General features: G+C 36.8%; 1 pseudogene; it reads right to left on the reverse strand.

Moving 5' to 3' along the window:
* Window positions 1-243: 243 nt before the first annotated feature.
* On the reverse strand, window positions 244-1,881 carry LOC101148668 (T-complex protein 1 subunit eta-like; annotated as a pseudogene).
* Window positions 1,882-19,885: the final 18,004 nt, after the last annotated feature.

Here is a 19,885-nt window from a genome sequence, read left to right on the forward strand (position 1 = left end):
GAAGATGGAGGCAGAGATCACAGCGATGAAGCTACAACCCAAGGAATATCAGAAACTCAGAGAGTGGCAAGAAAGAATTCTTCTCTAGAGCATTTAGATGGAGCATGGCTCTGTCAACACCTTGATTTTTGAACATCTAACCTCCCAAGCTGTGAGAGAATAAATGTCTGTTGTTATAACCCACCCAGTTTGTCATATTTTTTGTGGCAGCCCTATGAGTGCCCTGAAAACTATCAGTTATCTCAATTAACAAAATTCTATTGTATTAGTCAGCTTGAACTGTCATAACAAAATACTACAGACTGGATGGCTTAAACAATGGGAATTTTTCTGTCACAGTTCTGGAGGCTGGGAAGTCCAAAATCAAGGTGCAAGACAATTCATTTCTCTGATGACGGTGTTCTTCCTGCCACATAGCTGGCTCCCACACAAAGGCCTCAGAGTTGTCAGCAATATCCTCGTCATTGATGTCCATGCCATACCATGTGCCTCTCTGGGCATGCTATGCCCACAGCTTGTTGAGAATGTTTGTGGTATCAAAGCCAGTATTGTCACTTAGCTGCCATGGGATAATCTCCAAAGCCTTAGCATACCCCCCACTCTAGCTGCTGTGTTCCTGGAATAGTCCTTGCTAATCCCATAGATACTTGGAGAGCTTTATCTCAATAGCCCCACCACCAGCCACCACCAAATCATTTTCAATGGCTCTCCTGACAATCATGATGGAATTAGGCATGAACTGTTCTGTTTCCTCCATAAGTTGTGGCATCACTGTGGAGGATAAAGGTGCATGTCTTGTCCTTGGGAGGCCAGTAAAGAAATTGTGCCTCTCACTTCCAGTCAGGGTCTCCTCAAACACCTGGCAGCTGCCCAGCATGTCATGTCTGCTGACAGAGCATTCACAATGGTCTGGATCGACCCTCTGTAGACCATCATTGTCCTATTCAGATCCTTCTCAGGTACTCAGCCAGCACCAAACCTGCCCCTGTCAGCAAAGTACTGAGTGACCACATCCCCATTGGAGAGTCTGGACAAGACAACTTTGGCTCCAGAATGATGGATCCTTGTTAACTTGTCATAGAGAATGTTCCACTCAGCATCAACAATTGCCTGGTAATTCCCCATTGTGAGGACTCTGATCTCAGCATTATCTTTCCTAACTTTCAACTCAAGCTCAAAATTTAAAAGTGCAATCTTGGGATTATAGCACTTTTGGGGTTGCATTTCCAACACCAGCGTAAAAGAAATTCTTGAATGCGACACCAGGTAACAGATGGGAATCCTCTAGGGCTCCACCCTGTATCTTCTTGATTCCAATCATTTTAAGCTGCAGCAAACCATCAAGCATCATCACTGCATCAACCACCATCTTTGCAAAGAAGGCTTTCTGCTGGGAGATGAGCTTGGAGCTCAGAGCAGGATGGCACACTTCTCCAAGCAGCTTCTTCTGCTCCACTTTTTCTGTCTTTTTCATGGTCACAGTGATCTCTTTGTTATCATTAACTGCCAATTGGATGGCTGTGTGTAAAGCTTGAATGATGATCTTCGGGTGCAAACCTTCCTCCACATAAGGTTTCACCTGCTTCAGAAACTCTGCAGCCAGTAAGGTCACTGAGGTGGTGCTATCACCCACCTTGGCATCTTGGTGTTTGTCAATGTCCATTGAAGTCTTTGCTGCAGGATGGACAACTTCAAGAAGCTTCAAGAAGATTGTTGCTTGCCTCTGCCATCCATAATAAGCTTGTCTGTGCCATGAGAACCCAGGGTGGTTCTTCTACCCTCAGCAATCACCTGTCAGGCACTGATGTTACTCACAAGCTGGGGGATGCCTTGAGGACTATCATTTCCCTCTTCCAACAGGATAACTGGTGTGGACATCATTTAAGAAGCTTATTTAGTGGCCAGCTGCTTGTCCTCTCTTCTCTGTGTCCTGGCTACCCAGCAATCCACAGTGCCCTGCACCCACATGCACTTTTTGTTACAGCGCTTATCAAATTAAGTTTTCACTGCAGTTTTGAGTATGTGTCTGTGTTAGGTGCAGTCCACATGGCTTTTATCTTGTAAGCAATTGGATTAACTACTGGATTTTGCTATCATGTGAATATTTGAGATTATACCAGAAGTTGCCAACTGCTATGACTCAATTTTGAGGTATTTGGCATGCAAATTCTCTCAAGGACTCTTCCGGTCTCCAAATCTACAGCCTACCTTCATGATCCTGCCAAGATAATCTAAATGTAACCCTCTAGAGTTTTACTGGGGATTACTAGTTCCAATGTTGAAAGAGCAGACCGATAGCTCCCAAGGACAAACCTACAGATATTCTGAAGGAGAAATTACCTGGGTGCTCTTGATTCTTTTAAGAGAATATTTACATCTTACGCTCTTTTAGTGTCCACTGTGCTGAACTGTTCCAATCTAAATCCTTTTGTTTTTTCCCTCTAGGTTGCTGTTTTCAAACAAAACACTAACAAGGGCCTGATGATGAATTCTTCATGTCATTATCTCTATCAGTAAGGTCCTTTTTGACATTCTTTCGTCACCAAGCTTCTCTGGTTTTCCAATTCTCTTCCTATTTCTCTGGCTACTCCTGATTCCTTCTCTGCATATCTTTTTCTTCTTTCCCGTAATACTGGATTTTTTCTCAAAGATTTTTCTAGGCCAATTTCTTTCTTTTGTCATTTCTGCAATGACTTTGAGGGCACACAGGTAACTCCCAAATCTGTACATCTCTCAATATGAATATTTCACCCTGATCTACTGGGCACATTCCACTGGAAACCACAACAATCAATAATCAATAATTGAACATTATTTCTCATAAGTCTTTTCTTCTTGTTCTTTATATTTCTCCAAACTACATATGTCAATAGGCCTCAAAACCATATTTACCTCTGAATCACATTTAATCAGTTTTTTTTTGTTTTTTTTAATTATTATTATACTTTAAGTTTTAGGGTACCTGTGCACAATGTGCAGGTTAGTTACATATGTATACGTGTGCCATGCTGGTGTGCTGCACCCATTAACTCGTCATTTAGCATTAGGTATATCTCCTAATGCTATCCCTCCCCCCTCCCCCCACCCCACAACAGTCCCCAGAGTGTGATGTTCCCCTTCCTGTGTCCATGTGTTCTCATTGTTCAATTCCCATCTATGAGTGAGAACATGCGGTGTTTGGTTTTTTGTCCTTGTGATAGTTTACTGAGAATGATGATTTCCAATTTCATCCATGTCCCTACAAAGGACATGAACTCATCATTTTTTATGGCTGCATAGTATTCCATGGTGTATATGTGCCACATTTTCTTAATCCAGTCTATCATTGTTGGACATTTGGGTTGGTTCCAAGTCTTTGCTATTGCGAATAGTGCCACAATAAACATACATGTGCATGTGTCTTTATAGCAGCATGATTTATAGTCCTTTGGGTATATACCCAGTAATGGGATGGCTGGGTCAAATGGTATTTCTAGTTCTAGATCCTTGAGGAATCGCCACACTGACTTCCACAATGGTTGAACTAGTTTACAGTCCCACCAACAGTGTAAAAGTGTTCCTATTTCTCCACATCCTCTCCAGCACCTGTTGTTTCCTGACTTTTTAATGATTGCCATTCTAACTGGTGTGAGATGGTATCTCATTGTGGTTTTGATTTGCATTTCTCTGATGGCCAGTGATGATGAGCATTTTTTCATGTGTCTGTTGACTGCATAAATGTCTTCTTTAGAGAAGTGTCTGTTCATATCCTTTGCCCACTTTTTGATGGGGTTGTTTGTTTTTTTCTTGTAAATTTGTTTGAGTTCATTGTAGATTCTGGATATTAGCCCTTTGTCAGATGAGTAGGTTGCGAAACTTTCCTCCCAATTCTGTAGGTTGCCTGTTCACTCTGATGGTAGTTTCTTTTGCTGTGCAGAAGCTCTTTAGTTTCATTAGATCCCATTTGTCAATTTTGGCTTTTGTTGCCATTGCTTTTGGTGTTTTAGACATGAAGTCCTTGCCCATGCCTATGTCCTGAATGGTAATGCCTAGGTTTTCTTCTAGGGTTTTTATGGTTTGAGGTCTAACATTTAAGTCTTTAATCCATCTTGAATTAATTTTTGTATAAGGTGTAAGGAAGGGATCCAGTTTCAGCTTTCTACATATGGCTAGCCAGTTTTCCCAGCACCATTTATTAAATAGGGAATCCTTTCCCCATTGCTTGTTTTTCTCAGGTTTGTCAAAGATCAGATAGTTGTAGATATGCGGCGTTATTTCTGAGGGCTCTGTTCTGTTCCATTGATCTATATCTCTGCTTTGGTACCAGTAACATGCTGTTTTGGTTACTGTAGCCTTGTAGTATAGTTTGAAGTCAGGTACCATGATGCCTCCGGCTTTGTTCTTTTGGCTTAGGATTGACTGGCAATGCGGGCTCTTTTTTGGTTCCATATGAACTTTAAAGTAGTTTTTTCCAATTCTGTGAAGAAAGTCGTTGGTAGCTTGATGAGGATGGCATAATTCAACAACCCTTCATGCTAAAAACTCTCAATAAATTAGGTATTGATGGGACATATCTCAAAATAATAAGAGCTATCTATGACAAACCCACAGCCAATATCATACTGAATGGGCAAAAACTGGAAGCATTCCCTTTGAAAACTGGCACAAGACAGGGATGCCCTCTCTCACCACTCCTATTCAACATAGTGTTGGAAGTTCTGGCCAGGGCAATCAGGCAGGAGAAGGAAATAAATGGTATTCAATTAGGAAAAGAGGAAGTCAAATTGTGCCTGTTTGCAGATGACATGATTGTATATCTAGAAAACCCCATTGTCTCAGCCCAAAATCTCCTTAAGCTGATAAGCAACTTCGGCAAAGTCTCAGGATACAAATTCAATGTACAAAAATCACGAGCATTCTTATACACCAATAACAGACAGAGAGCTAAATCATGAGTGAACTCCCATTCACAATTGCTTCAAAGAGAATAAAATACTTAGGAATCCAACTTACAAGGGACGTGAAGGACCTCTTCAAGGAGAACTACAAACCACTGCTCAATGAAATAATAACAGAGGATACAAACAAATGGAAGAACATTCCATGCTCATGGGTGGGAAGAATCAATATCATGAAAATGGCCATACTGCCCATGGTAATTTATAGATTCAATGACATTTAATCAGTTTTTACACCTCCAAGTATTTTTAAAAGTATCCTTCCCCCCCCCCCCCTCCATTTCTACTACTAAGGTCATATTACAAGCAGTGTGATGCTAAATGTTTAACTGTCAGCGTTTCTGCATATGTATATAAAAACATATATACGATCATTATTGTTTAATTATCCAGATCAAGATTTCTGAATGGTTGGGCTCAGTGGCTCATGTCTGTAATCCCAGCACTTTGGGAGGCCGAGGCGGGTGGATCACCTGAGGTCAGGAGTTCAAGACCAGCATGACCAACATGGTAAAACCCCGGCTCTACAAAATTAGCCGGACGTAGTGGTGCATGCCTGTAATCCCAGCTACTTGGGAGACTGAGGCAAGATAATCATTTGAACCCCAGAGGCAGATGTTGCAGTGAGCCAAGGTGGTGCCATTGCACTCCAGACTGGGCAACAAGAGCAAAACTCTGTCTCAAAAAAATGACAGCTATAATATTGTTTTATTGGTGTAAAGTATGTGTAGCTCACAATTTAAAAATTATGATAAAATACACAATACTATTTAATGTAAATTTTATAAATCCAATTTATTCTCATACAATGTTTTTATTAATTTTTGCCAAGTCGTTGTACCTATAGCAACCAACCTATGGTTGCAATTGATGAATAAATGCAGTCGTAACATAAATGTTGTGCAAATGTGAAGATATGTGTTAAAATTTTGTTCATTATAAACATCTTGATAATAATTTTTGACATTATAATAGAAGACTTCCATAAATTTTTGTGCTACTCAGAAAGGAATGGCTATAACCATGACACAGTTTTAAATTTAATCATATTTTTATAGTTGTCTTCTTTTTTCCTTAAATCTAGACAATCAACAAAACAATAACTCAAGTCGTAGTTGTAGCAGTTGCCAGTTGCTATAGTGTAAATACCAGTTTCAAGCTACCCTCATAATGTTACGAAACACTGAATTGGGAAGAAATGTACATGAGTACCCCATTTTATATTATTTCCACCATACAGGTACATGTTATCTTGAGCATATAGATAACAGTAAAATACAGGAAAATAATTATAAAGTGAGTAGTTCAGAGGTATTTATTACCTTTATTTTTTATATAAATTATTCAATTATAAATTTACATAATTTAGCTTTTAATAATGATTATATGTAAAAACTGGCTCACAATGCTTCCAAAACTTAGCAATTGGCTCTCACAAACCAGTACAAACTGGTTCCAGGACAGCCCTGCTTATCGTTCACCTAGCTTGTCCAATAATTTTCTAACTAGGTTCCTTTTTTTCTTCTGTGCAAACCATCTCACATATAGTTCTATGTGTTGACACATGATTCCTATTCAAAAACTCAGAATATTTATCATTATTAAGAAAATAATGTCTAAATTTTAGGATAACTGTCATTCAGGAATCTTGATCTCGATCTTTCAAATATTTCTCACCCTCTTTCCTCCTAACTGGAAATACTTTGTCCCTTTGCTTCTTCAAATATAACACTTTACCTGTGCCTCAGGACTTGAATCAATCTTGAATTACCTTGTATTCAAGACATATTTATTTCATGTCTCTGATGTGTAAGGGAATACTTTTAGTACTGGGAATGTGGAAGGCATGACAGACTTTGTGTTCTCATAAAAGTCACAGTTTAGAGAGGAAGATAACAAATTCATGACTCTAGTGGAGTTAAGTATGGTACATATTGACTGCTATAGTAGAGGAAGGTAACTTATGGTAAGAGATACAAGCAAAGAAGAAGAAAAAATATATGTATAGGCTAAGCACATTTCATCTGCCTCATGTCCTAAAGGAGGATAATGTATTTGATGCATAGATAAAACAGGAGTAAAGAGTACATGGAGGGAAGAGGCAAGAAATAAACTGTGGAAGGTAGGCAGAAACCTTCTCTGACAGGAAGTTTGAACTTTATTCTGTAGGAAATTGAGAGTTTTCAAAGGAATTTAAGGAACTATCACTTTGACAGAAGTATGAAGGATGAGTTGAAAGGATGAAAGACTGGGGATGGTGAAACTAGGCAGAGGTCTTTTGAAGTAATTTTGGAGACAAATGCTAAAGCATTGAACTCAGATAGTAATAGAGAATTTGGAATTTAGTTCATCAAGATTGCTTAGTAACTGGATGTTTCAGTGAGGGGAGAGAGTCTCAAATGACTTTCAGGTTTATGTCTTGATTCAATGGATGGGCAATACATATGCTTTCTATCTAAAATAGGTAGAATAACCATATAACTGATCATCCAAACCAAGACAGATTTGACAGCCAAATAGAATGCTAAAAATAATGAAAAGTCTAGAATTTTAAAATTATTTCACATTGATGAATTAATTGTTTTTATTTTATTGGTGGAACCATAAAATAGTCCTCTTCAAAAAGGAACTTCAAAAATAAAATTATTTCTAAAAATTACCACTTACATTTTGATTTATAGAATATATAAGCCTATTTATACATAACTGTGAATGTATCCATGATCAATTCAAAATATATTTCTGCCCTGTAACTTTCTTAGTTTGTTCAGAACATGGTTTTTACTATGATGCTGCACTACTCCAAGTTTTGTTGACTTATGATCACTGCAAAACAAATAATTTTATCTTTACTGTTTGTAAAATATTGTTGTTCTTTGTAAAATATTTACAATTGCATTTCCAATAATGTCATGTGTTTCATCTATGACAAACGTACTTCCAAAAGCTTCACTTAGATTCCATGAATTGAATGAAAAAACAATCAAACCACTTTTGGAATGAATTTTCTATTTGAAGTATCTGATGACATGACATAAAATTGACATTATTTAATTGTTTGTGCAATTTTGCTTCTACTAATGGGTCAAAGATAATAGCTATCACTTTATTTTATACGCAAAAGGAATGTTGGGATCAAAATAAGTGAAATTAATTGGGATGAGCAGTCATCTAATCTAAATGAAATGTCACTTTTCAAAGAGTGATACAAAAACACACTTGACTGCATGTGCTAATGTTAAGGAGTTTTCTTTGGACACAGTCTCTGAAAGAGATGTATTAACTTTTGTGGTACACAATGATGCTGCCTTAGCAAATTTGTCATCTTCTATTTACATATGTTCAATTATGTCTCCTGATGATGGTTGATGGCAAATGTCAACATTTTGTGCAAGTTATATATTCAACATCAAAATAGCTTAAGATATGGAAAACCAGTACTTATTTGTTCAATAAACATGTACTGTTATTTTTTTCATTTTAATTCTTGCTTAAAAGAGAATATATTGCAACATTTAAAGACATTACCAAAAGTAAAACAATTGAATATTTAGATTTGCACTGTACATAAATGCCAAACTCATTCTAGAAACAGTGTTTAAATTACTTTTCATGTCCTCCATGTCTGGGCTACTCAGCCTTTATTACCTGCCTATGTTTCATGTATACCCAGCTTATAATTTCCATGTTTCCCATTGACTCCACTGACTGATGTCTTTTTACATCTCATCAACCGCTCTATGGGCCCTAGCACAACTGATAAATATAGCAAGTGTCATCAAGGGCATTAGGGTAGAATACCTGCTCCCATCACCACTTGATACCACATGGAGTTATCTGCCCTGGGAAGAAAGAGGAATTTAGCCATACTGTGTCTGGAAAAAGTTTAGTAAAGAGAAATGGGTAATCACTAGCCATATCTTATTTTTACCATGTATTAGAGTGAGAACTCTGTTCACTGTACATGCATCTTACACATTAGTGGGCAAGCCTATGGCAGAAGCTTGGAGAAAAAAGTGAAGTTCTGCTAAGCCCAGCCAAGACTACCTTAATTAAACTGCTAATAATACTTCATTATAAATAAAACATTGGAAACAAATATGAAACCAGACAGAATGCTGGGCCAACATAAAATAAATTGGAACTATTTCAGGAAGACTAGGATATACAGTCACCTTACTACTAAGTTTTAATCCAATGGCCAAATTAATTTATGTGGACTCCCAATTATACATTGTTTTCAGGTTATGTATGAACACACACTTTATTAATGTGTGTATTACTGGCAGTCTTCAGATTCTAGTTTTCTGTTCCAATTTTCAAGATGCCCTTTTTGGACTCTCATATTTTTGCCTCTAATGAAGATGATTTCCCAATATTTGCTATGGTCTTTGCTATGAGTTAAAAAAAAATATTTTTACATGCTAAAGAGAGAGAATACTGAAAGAGGTACACATTTTGGAGGGAAGATTATTTCAGTTTTGAACATATGGAATTTGCGATATCTTAGAGTCATGCATAGGAGTCATGCATTGTTAAGAAGTATAATATTGGACCTGGAGCTCAGGAAAGAAGTTTATGCTGAAAATATAGATTTAAAAATTATCAGTTTATAAGAGGTTATTAAAAACATGGTGTGAGCAGCATATTTGCAAGGAGAATGAATACAGTGAGATGTTTCAAATGTAGAACACTGAGAAACAATATAATTTATGTATGTATCCAAAGGCTCTGCTTACTGCAGTGTCCACTTTTAGTTTGGAATAAATACTAAGTTATTTGCCAAGTCTGCAATAAACATCACCCTCAGAACTGCTTCCTTCTCTCTAAGGTAAGCCTCCAGCAGCCCTATTTTTTCCACATCTTCTCACACCTGGCCACTACTGGTAAGCCAACTCTTATGACTGGGCATCCTCTCTGAGCCTATTAGAATGACATGCAGTTAAGGATAGGTGGATTGCAATATCCAAGCTCCAGGCATGGTAGAGCAGTCATATTCTCTGTCAAGTGAGTAGAGAGATTACAAATGCAAAGGTAAAGAGATGAAACCTGGAAATTGGCCACTTTCTGGGTTTTCTGCTGCAGACTTTTCTGTTCCTGGGTCAGCCTTTAATTTATTCTGCAACTCTAAACAAAGTGCCAAGGCACTAGGTTGTTATTCACGGCTACAATAATAAAAGGAAAAGTTCCATGGACGATTGGAATATCCTTTCCTCAGCTTTTGTATACTTTCTTTCTCAGGTTTCCATTTATCCTTATAACGAATCGCCCTTAAATCAATGTTAGCTTCAGCTAGTTTCTCTTGATACAACCAGGAAAACTTAGCCTTTATATGGCCAATATTTGTATCTTCCATAGATCAAAGCATAGTACATTTTACATCGTCAAGTTCATCGATGTTCAATAAATGTTTGTGTAATTAGTAAGCAAAGTAATTAATAGATTAATGGCTACTTTTCAATAACCCTTCAATGCCCACAATAACTGTAGTATTAGCTGAAGTTCCAGGAATGAGGCTGTTATGACAAAAATATTGCTTCCCTTAAAAGTTCTATCAGGAGTCTAGCCTACTTCTAATCAGAGCCTTCTAGCTTGTTTACTCACGAAGAATAAAATCTTGAAAAGATTCTGAGAAAAGCAGGTTTAAATCAAACTTTTTTGCATGCTCCAATACTTTGCATTTCAAGTAAGTGGTTCTGCTTGGTTTCCTATAGGGAGACCATATTCAGTTTCTTGTTGCATTCATTTATTGCTAGCCGTGTTAAGGATAGTTTTGTACCACTTATTTTTATTCCACTTACTGAAGAGTCATATCAGCTGAAAACATGTTATACTGGGAACAGTCAAAACATAGGTAATAATGATGCTTATCTAGTCATCCCTTTACTGTTGCAAAACACTCTCTTCAACCCAAAGTCCTAAAGCAAACAATGACATGAGCAGAAAACTACATAGAAGAAACCACCAAGTACAGCTCTTACTATTATGCTTAGTGGGGAACAATGAAAATTTCCATGAGCTTTCATGAGATCAAATTGCCCAGCTTAGAATTCTGGTGCTGTCGGGTTCTCTCTGTGACCCTCAAATGTTAGTAAATTTTCTACCCATCAGTTTCCTCAAACTTGTTTCCTAGAGTTGCTATAAGGATTAAATAATGTAATCCAAGTAGCTTGTTTAGCTCAAGACTTTGTTCAAAAATTGTTAGATACTATGATTTTTATTTTATAAAAATGGTTTACCCTAAGCTGCCAACTAAAGATAATATCAGATAATGGGTAACTATTCAAAGAATAGCCACAAGATCTTTAGTCACGGTACCACAGTTGAGGTTCCATGCTTTGATTTGTGACTTACCCACAGACTCCACACAATGTGAATAGCTGCTTTACATCTATGCGTTCATGCTTCAAAATGTAAATCAAAGATATCCATTGCCTCCTGGCTGTGGAATCTCAGAATCTGTAGTGTAATATTCTGTTCTTCAAACATGATAGCATCACTGACTAATCATCCCTAGATTATGTTCTTTGAATCCTATGTCCTTAGAGAGATCGTGTGGCCCTTCCACACTCAGTCTGGTAATGACAAGGTGGGCAAATCTGTGAAGTTTTCAGTGTTCAACTTTCCATTTAAATTCCTCTTTCCCCATCTCAGTGGTTAGTCTACCCGTATATGCAGAAGCTTTGATTTTCTAAGATTCTTTCTATTATCTACCCCGCACCCACTCATCGAAACAGGAAGGGCTCTAATATCTGCCAGTTATAGGTGTTAACTGGTTGATTGACTAATGACCCTTGATTGTGAATGAGCTTCTGTAAGTGTCTAACCATGGTCAGGTCCAGTTATATTAATCCTTTTGTCTCTAATTATGGAATAAAATACTGCATCTCCATTAAAGGAATTTTGGGCATCTCCAAGTAAATTGGACTTCCTTTTGAGAGTAAGGCCAACTCTGAAGGTAAGTCTGCTGGACTTCTTTTAGGATAATTGTATATATGCTCAGAAGGGACAAAAGTCCTCTTTTTGAATTGGCCTTTTAATGATTTAGGGAGAATAGGTTCAGAAGGCACTGAGACCCTGTTAAATCCAGGTCATCAGAAGAAAGAAGTGGAGACATAATCTTTAGAATGAGGGTCCCAGGCAAAACTTGGTCTCTGAGGAAAACACAGCAGAATGAAAGTGCTGGTTTGAGAACCAAGACTAGGATTTTAATTCAGGGAAACAAGAAAACTTGTACTGCCTGGGTGCGGTGGCTTACACCTGTTATCCTAGCACTTTGTGGGGCCAAGGTGGGCAGATCACTTGAGGTCAGGAGTTTGAAACCAGCCTGGCCAACATGGTGAAACCCTGTCTCTACTAAAAAAAAAAAAAAAAATTACAAAAAATTAGCTGGGCATGGTGGCAGACACCTGTAATCCCAGCTACTTGGGAGGCTGAGGCAGGAAAATCACTTGAACCAGGAGGTGGAGGTTGCAGTGAGCCAAGATCACACCACTGCACTCCAGCCTGGACAACAGAGTGAGACTCCATCTCGAAAAAACAAAAAAACAAAATAAAATGAATAAAACTTATACTGAAGCAAGAAGGGCCTGTGCCCGGAATCCTGTGCTTCAGAGAACTCCTCCGGGCCTTCCTCCAGCCATGCAGCTTCCCATAGAGTAAGGGGTACATTCTGCTAAGACAAGTCATCTGGGGCCTGTGTCTAGCCTTCCAGACCATGCTAAGAAGACATGTCCATTTAGAACCTGCAGTCATCCTTCTAGACTCTGCTCAAATGACCTTGAGCCCACTTCTGGGGCCAGAATAGCATGTCTTGGTTTATCCTGAGGAAACTGACAGCACCACCTGTGTGGGCACCGCTAGTCCTGAGCTGTAGCTGTGAGGTGGCTGTTGGAGGAAGGGGAAAGATGAACAGAGCTTGAATTTGGATATGTGACTATAATATCCATCCATGGACACACAAGACCCTTCGAGGTGCAGAATGATGCTAGGAGTGGGAAGAGAAGCAGGGATGGCCAGGGGAATTCCATCTGTGCTCTTGGCCTGGTGCTCCTCAAACTTCCCTGACCAAAGAGAAATTTGACCCCCAAGGCTGAGGTGTGCTTGAACTTCCACGTAGGGATTAAGCGGCTATAGTTCATAAGGTTAGTGTACTCCAAAAATCAAGAATCAATAAATCCTTCATTTCATACCTAAAGGATAAATCTTGTACTCTCCTTCTTTTTAAATCACAGCCCCTTTTTCAAAAGAATGAAAAGAATTCTCAAATTTATGAGGTGTTACTTGTTTAATTAGTGCTTAATGTTTTTGGAAAATTCCAATTTGGAAATTGCAAACTCAAATACCTTGGGGGCCAGGTAAGGGTCCAGCTGTGGCTTCAGGGTATAGGGCTCACTCAATAGCATTTACATTAAAGAAAAGTAAATTTAAGTGCACAGGAAGAATTCAGGTCCACTAGTTTGTCATCTTTGAATAAAACTTCTCTTTCCTTTCCTGAAATCCCAGACTATATCCTATGCTTTATTTAATATTTCTGGAAATGAAGTTTCTGCCCCAAAAAAGTATTGTTAGAATATATATTTTATTAACTAGCTTTACGTATTATTTGTGTCCTATGTTTACTGCTGTTTCTCATTACTAAATGTACTAGAAGAAGAATATATGTTTAATAAGAATGTTGTTTATAATTGTATTGCTATGTGTGAGATACTGTGCTATATATGTCCAAGATCTACTGGTTAAAACACACACACATACTGCTTTGGTATAAATATGTTTTGGATTGTTTTGTTTTTTAAAAGTATATTGACATCTTAAAATCACACAAGAGATGTTTAATACACAAGATTGCTCACTTAGCAAGTTGATTCTTAGAGGAAATATGAAGAGTAAAATTATTAAATAATGAAAACAAAGTTTAAACAACAAAACCAGAACGGATACAATAAAATGAGTATTGCCAATTTCAAGTTAGTCACTATAAGAGGGCAGACCCTTATTCCACTGTTCCGAATATTTTTGGAAGTCCTCTTTCAGGAATTCTTAGGTATCTTTGGTATAGACCCTTTGAAATATTCTTAGTGATGGTGCATCTTCATCAATTGAGGTCAGATTTTATTTTTAGAAAGAGCAGAAAGCCAATCAAAGCCACGTCTGCTGAATGAGATAACTGATCAAGCTGAGTCTTTTCACTTCTGATCAAAATCAAAGCACGGTTATAAATCCCAAAGTGATGTGTTTATGTGGCTTTATAAGTTTCTACTGGAATTAAAGACAATTTTAGAGAAAATTTACAAATATGTTCTGAGTATCATTAAAATATGTTATTAACTACCTAAGATAATGACTTTGAAGAAAAAATTCATTTGGATGTATAGCTTTTAATGTACTTTTTTTTAAAAAGGAGAAAAAACTAGGGTTTTTTTCAAACACTATACATCAAAATGAAATCTAGGTGAACTAAAAATGTATTTTTATAATTAAACCATAAAAATCTAGAATAAATTATAGCTGACTTATCATAACAAGAAAGTGAGAAACTTTAAGGAGCATATTAAAATAATTGGTTAAAAAATAATGTATCAAAAATGCATTTAGAAAATTAAAAGACAACATATGGAAGAATGAGGTTTAGTAAATTTACACATTTTTAAAATAAGATATTTTTCACAGTAGAAAAAAGCCTTAAATTTTTATACTCACTGGAAAAAAATACAAGTGCTCTCTTAGGCTATAGGATTATAAACTGGCACAACCTTCCTCTAAGGCAAGTTGGCATATGTAAGAAATGCCTGAAAAATGTGCCTTTGACCAGTCAGTTAATTTATAAAAATATATTTAAAGAAAGTATTATGAATGTGCACAAAAATTTTTATTCAGTTGAGTTCTGTGTACTAGTGAAAGAAAGAAAAATAATCTATGCCCAACTAGTAGAGGGTTAAATTAATCAATTTTGATGTTTCCATATAATAGAATAAATAATGAAAGAATAAATGTTGATAATACCCATGTTGTCAAACAATAACACAACTACAGCTATTTTACTTCTTTCAACAAACATTGAATCTATTTTCAAGTATTCTTAATTCAATTATTTAATGAAAAATAGACATTGACATCTGGGGCTGTGTGTGTGTGTGTGTGTGTGCATCACTGATTTGTACTTTTGAAACACTCCTATGCTGGCTATGTTGTAATTTCTTTTCATTTCTCCTGGATAAAGCATTATCTCTATTTGTAGAAGTTTTCTCACTAACAATGTCATGCACTTTAGTCTACATTAGAATGAAGCTGCACATGACTCTGCTTCTTCTTCTGCCTGTACAGAGCTGTCTTCTTCAATGAGCACATTGTACTGCTTTTCCTTCTCTTCCCGAGAGAGGAGGTTTCAGAGAAAGTGATATAGAGTTTGTGATTATCGCTTCAGAATTGAAACTCTTTTTACTGGCCCTTTAAATCACAAAGAACAATACTGCCCAAGCCACTGATATCCTATCTATATCGGGTGGCCACTTAAATGTTATTTTTCTGCAGATCTTTGCACCTTTTCACATGTGTTTTCTTTAAGTTAAAACAAAAATAAATATGTTTTTGATTATTCATTTATTTCGGTCTGTTAAAACTTGAGCTCCTTCAACTTATTTCACGTTGGTTTAACTGCTTATAGAGGTTAAAATACTTTCAATGAAATAACCAATCTTGTACTCATTCTACTACGTAACAGAGGGTATTTTCTTAGGATTTGTAAGGAAAATTCCCAAAAGAGTACCTTTTAGAAATGTTAGTATGTCTCAATTAAAATAAAATATTATTTTTTTGAATAAAAGCTAAAATGTGTCAATTAGAAAAATGAGAATTTTATTGAAACTTCTGTAAAATAAATCACACATTTATATGACTTTCAGAAATATTGATAAAAGAATTTTAATACTCATATGTATATTGTGGACTCAAGACAAGGTAAAAATATGTGCCCTTTTATTTACTTACTAAGTATCTAAAAATTAAAGGATTTATTCTGAATTTTGTTAATATGACTCAAGTTCTATGTAAGCTATGGATATAATACAGTTATATTTCTTACTTTGGTGAAAAGTGATTTCACAGGAGTAGTGTAGAACCCCTGTTAAAATCATGAGTCACACATAGTCCGTTTGAGTCATGGTCTTGCCACACTACCTATGTTACCTGGGAAGCTGCTCTATTTCCTCCTAGGTACAAAAGGCGTGGCAATTCATATTTTGAAAGTTCATTAAAAGGCAACTGAAATAATATATAAAGAACTTTGGAGAGTTATTTGCTCATAATAAGCACTAAATAAGTGGTTGCTATCATTGTTACTGTTAATAATATCAGTTTTAAAGTTTACTAAATATCATTGTCTTCTTCTGAATTGCTCCATCACTAGGGCAAGTTGCCTCTCCAAGATCCATTTCAATTTTGACTTGTTCCTATACTTCCTTGATTTTTCTGGCTCTTATTGATCTCTCTAATTGCTTCATTAGTGATTCTTACCCCTTTCCCCCAAGTGAATTGTAAATTCATAGAGATCAGGGATTATGCCTTCTATTACTTCTATTATTTCTGAATTCCTTAAAATATATTTATTATCTCATTGTTATGGTTGTTTATTGCTATATAATATACAATCCCAAAACTTAGTAACTTAAATGACAGCCATCTTATTAAGTCTCGTAATTTCTGTGGGTCAAAAATTTGGACAGAACATTGCTGAGTGATTCTTCTATTCCAGGTCACTGACAAGTGACAGAGTTACTTGGTGGCATTCACCCAGCAGATGGACATGGAAAGCCAAACTTTACTCACATGTTCGGTGCCTTGGCAGCATTAGTGGGAATATTGGGCATGGGTGGGAGTGTCAGTAAGAGTGCCATTGCCTACATATGGAGTATGTGTCTTGCCCCTCCAGGATGGTGACATCATGGTAGTTGGGCTTCTTACCAGCTCAAGTTCCCAAGTGCATGACCTTATATTACTCAGCCTCAGAAGGAAAGTAATTGTAGGCCCACTCAGGTGCATGGGAGGGGACATAGAGCCCATCTTTTGATGGGTGGAGTGTCAAATAATTGTAGCCATGGCTTAAAACTGCCACAATCCTCTATGACACAAAGAATCCCTTGAGAGTGAACACTATATGCTGGTCACAGTTATATCATCAACTACATCTTATAGATCAGAAGATACTCAATAAATAATTTTTAAAAGAGCCAATAAGGCATTAGCTTTGAAAAAAATTATTAAAAACTTAGCCTTTTTTCATAGTCTCTGTAGTTAAGAAAAATTAAACTAATGATTTTGAAGTTTTTTTTATACAGAATCTAGCCTTTACTAACCTTTTCTACCATGAAACCATGACTATATTGAAAATTTTCTCATTTCTGTTTCCTTGAACTCCTAGCCTCAAGCAATCCTCCTGCGTCAGCCTCCCAAAAGTCCTGGGATTACAAGCATGAACCACTGCACCTGGCTGCATTAGTGTTTATTAGCTTTATTAGCTTTATTAGTTTCTGACTCAACCTCTTTTCCTTTTGTCATCTCCTGTGTGTGTGTGTGTGTGTGTGATTTGAAGTCAGAAGATATGATGTTTTCTGCCAATAATTCTGTGTAAGCCACTTCTTCAGTCACATTTGCTCTTTTGTCACAATAATGTGGCTAAGTTAGATGATATTTAAGGCTTCATACAGCTCTACAACTCTGCAACTATAGGTTTATTATTCTTATAATAATATGAGAGAGAGGCACAGCACGGTACTAAGAGTACTGGTATTATAGTCAATAGGGCATGGATGTTTGTTCCAGACCTGCCACCTGCTAGTGGTATAACTTTTAGAGATAATAATTTCTTTATTAAGTTTTCAGGGTTGTGGTAAATCTAATGACATAATGAATATGATAACCTGTAAAGAGTCGCATGTAATGGCCGAGAAACATTTCTCTATCCTCTTATGAGGCCAGGGAAGAAGAAAGTTATAAAGGGTTTTAAAGAGGATGTGTCATTATACTAAATACAATTTTGGAGCACTTCTATGAACAGGCATCTATGCTGGAACATCTCCGGCTCCAAAACCTGCAACTAAGCACAGCCTGTGCAAATATTATCCTTTTTCCTTATTTGGAGGCTGCATTTCTAATCATTGAAAACATGCACATTGTCAGGGAAAGACACTGATAATTCAGCCACTGAGCCAGTATAGAGAAGTTATTCATTCCTGGGTTCAACCCAAGGTCAAAAACATCAAACCCCAACCATTAAGCAAAATGGTGACAGGCATGGTAGAGATGACCTGGAGTAAATATATTGCACAGAGGAAGCAAGGTCAGGAATACAACAGGCCTGAAAAAATGTTGCAGAGTCAAAGTCAGGAACAACTAGTTTAGAGTTCAGAGGTGTACATGAACAGAGAATCTTCCAGATGGAATAAAAGAGACCAGCAAAGGGGGAGCCAGCCACCAACAAACTGGAGATGCAATGGAAATCCTTTGTGTCTAACTGCATTTATAAGCTGCATATCCTTCCAAACTCCATCTTCTCCACAGTCCAGACCTCCTTACCTTGGACAAATCTGGTGAAGACATAGAAAGAAATGTATTCTTACTTTCTTGCTGAAGAAGACAGTTTGTTTTGGCCTTCCGTGCTCAGAGTAAAGATAGGGCTCACTTCTTAAAATCTGTCTCTTCAGTCAGCTTGAGCCCAACACTGTTTTGGACGTATTATATTTTAACATTCCCATTCATAGGATGTTGAATCCAGTAGGTTTAAGAACACTCACTTTTTTTTATTAGTGCGTACTTTTGTTCTCAGCAATGAGAATTTCTTCCTAATATTGTTTCAGTTCATCTAGGCTTAACAGAAAACATCACCTGTACCAGGGCAACATAAAAAATATACCTCTGTGTCTAGGGCCTAGGTGTGAATGGCACTATAATGGTTTGGTTGTGGGGCTATAATGTGTGATAATTTATGAAAATATAGAAAGGAATGGCCAATTTCTACATCCTGTTGTCCATATGGTGAAAGTCAAGAAAGGGTCAAGCTCCGCCTTGCCTTTGTTTAAAACATCTTTTTGAAGCCCAGTTCTTGGCCTGCCACTATGGAGACCTCTTCTGCAGCTCTGGGTGTCTGGGAAATGCCTGTTTCATTAGGACTCCTGACCCCTATCATGTTACACTTCAGAAGGAGTGACCAGCTCACTTAAAACAAAGAAGCTTTGACCTTTCTCCCCTTCTGAAACCAAAAACAGATGAAGTTAAAGTGACTCATTTCCGGTTCTAAATATACTCTAAGAAACATCTTTTTCAAGTAGTTTTGGGCTACGAGTTTTTAAAAAAAATTTTGCCTTGTTTTTATTTTATATTTCCACATAAGGATCTCATTCCCTTTTTGTCCAGGTCAATGTATTTATTACTTATATTCATGGTGTAACTCACTATACTTTATTTTTCCTTCCAGCTTTCTTACTTTCTTCCTCTTTTTTCTTCTTTTTTTATCTGCGTTGTTTATAACTGTGACCCTTGATCTTCCAAGTCTTAAAACAGCTTGGCTTTCAGCAGCTAAATCTGACAAGGTCAGCATTTTTCTGTTTATTCTGAGAGTACTGTTTACCCTCTGGGGTTTTTAAAAGCAATTCTGTAAAACATCACTTGGAAAAGTTTGTAGCATTCATTGAGACTTCCATAAAGTCAGAACACAATAAATGACAATTTCTTGCTCTTATTTTTGAAGTTTCAGACAATCATCACTACCTGATCATTTGGTGCCTAAACAGCTGCACTGACCAACATTTTAAAAATAAAATTATTAGATTAAAACAATCAATATTATATAAATATAATTTATTTTACTTCAGTAGAATGCCTTTAACAACTTTAATCAAAACTAAACAAATAATTCTTGAGTTTTGCCTTTCAGAAAATACTTCCATTAGAAA

The sequence above is a fragment of the Gorilla gorilla genome, chromosome 4 (genome assembly GCF_029281585.2).
Source record: "Gorilla gorilla gorilla isolate KB3781 chromosome 4, NHGRI_mGorGor1-v2.1_pri, whole genome shotgun sequence".
NCBI lineage: Eukaryota > Metazoa > Chordata > Mammalia > Primates > Hominidae > Gorilla > Gorilla gorilla.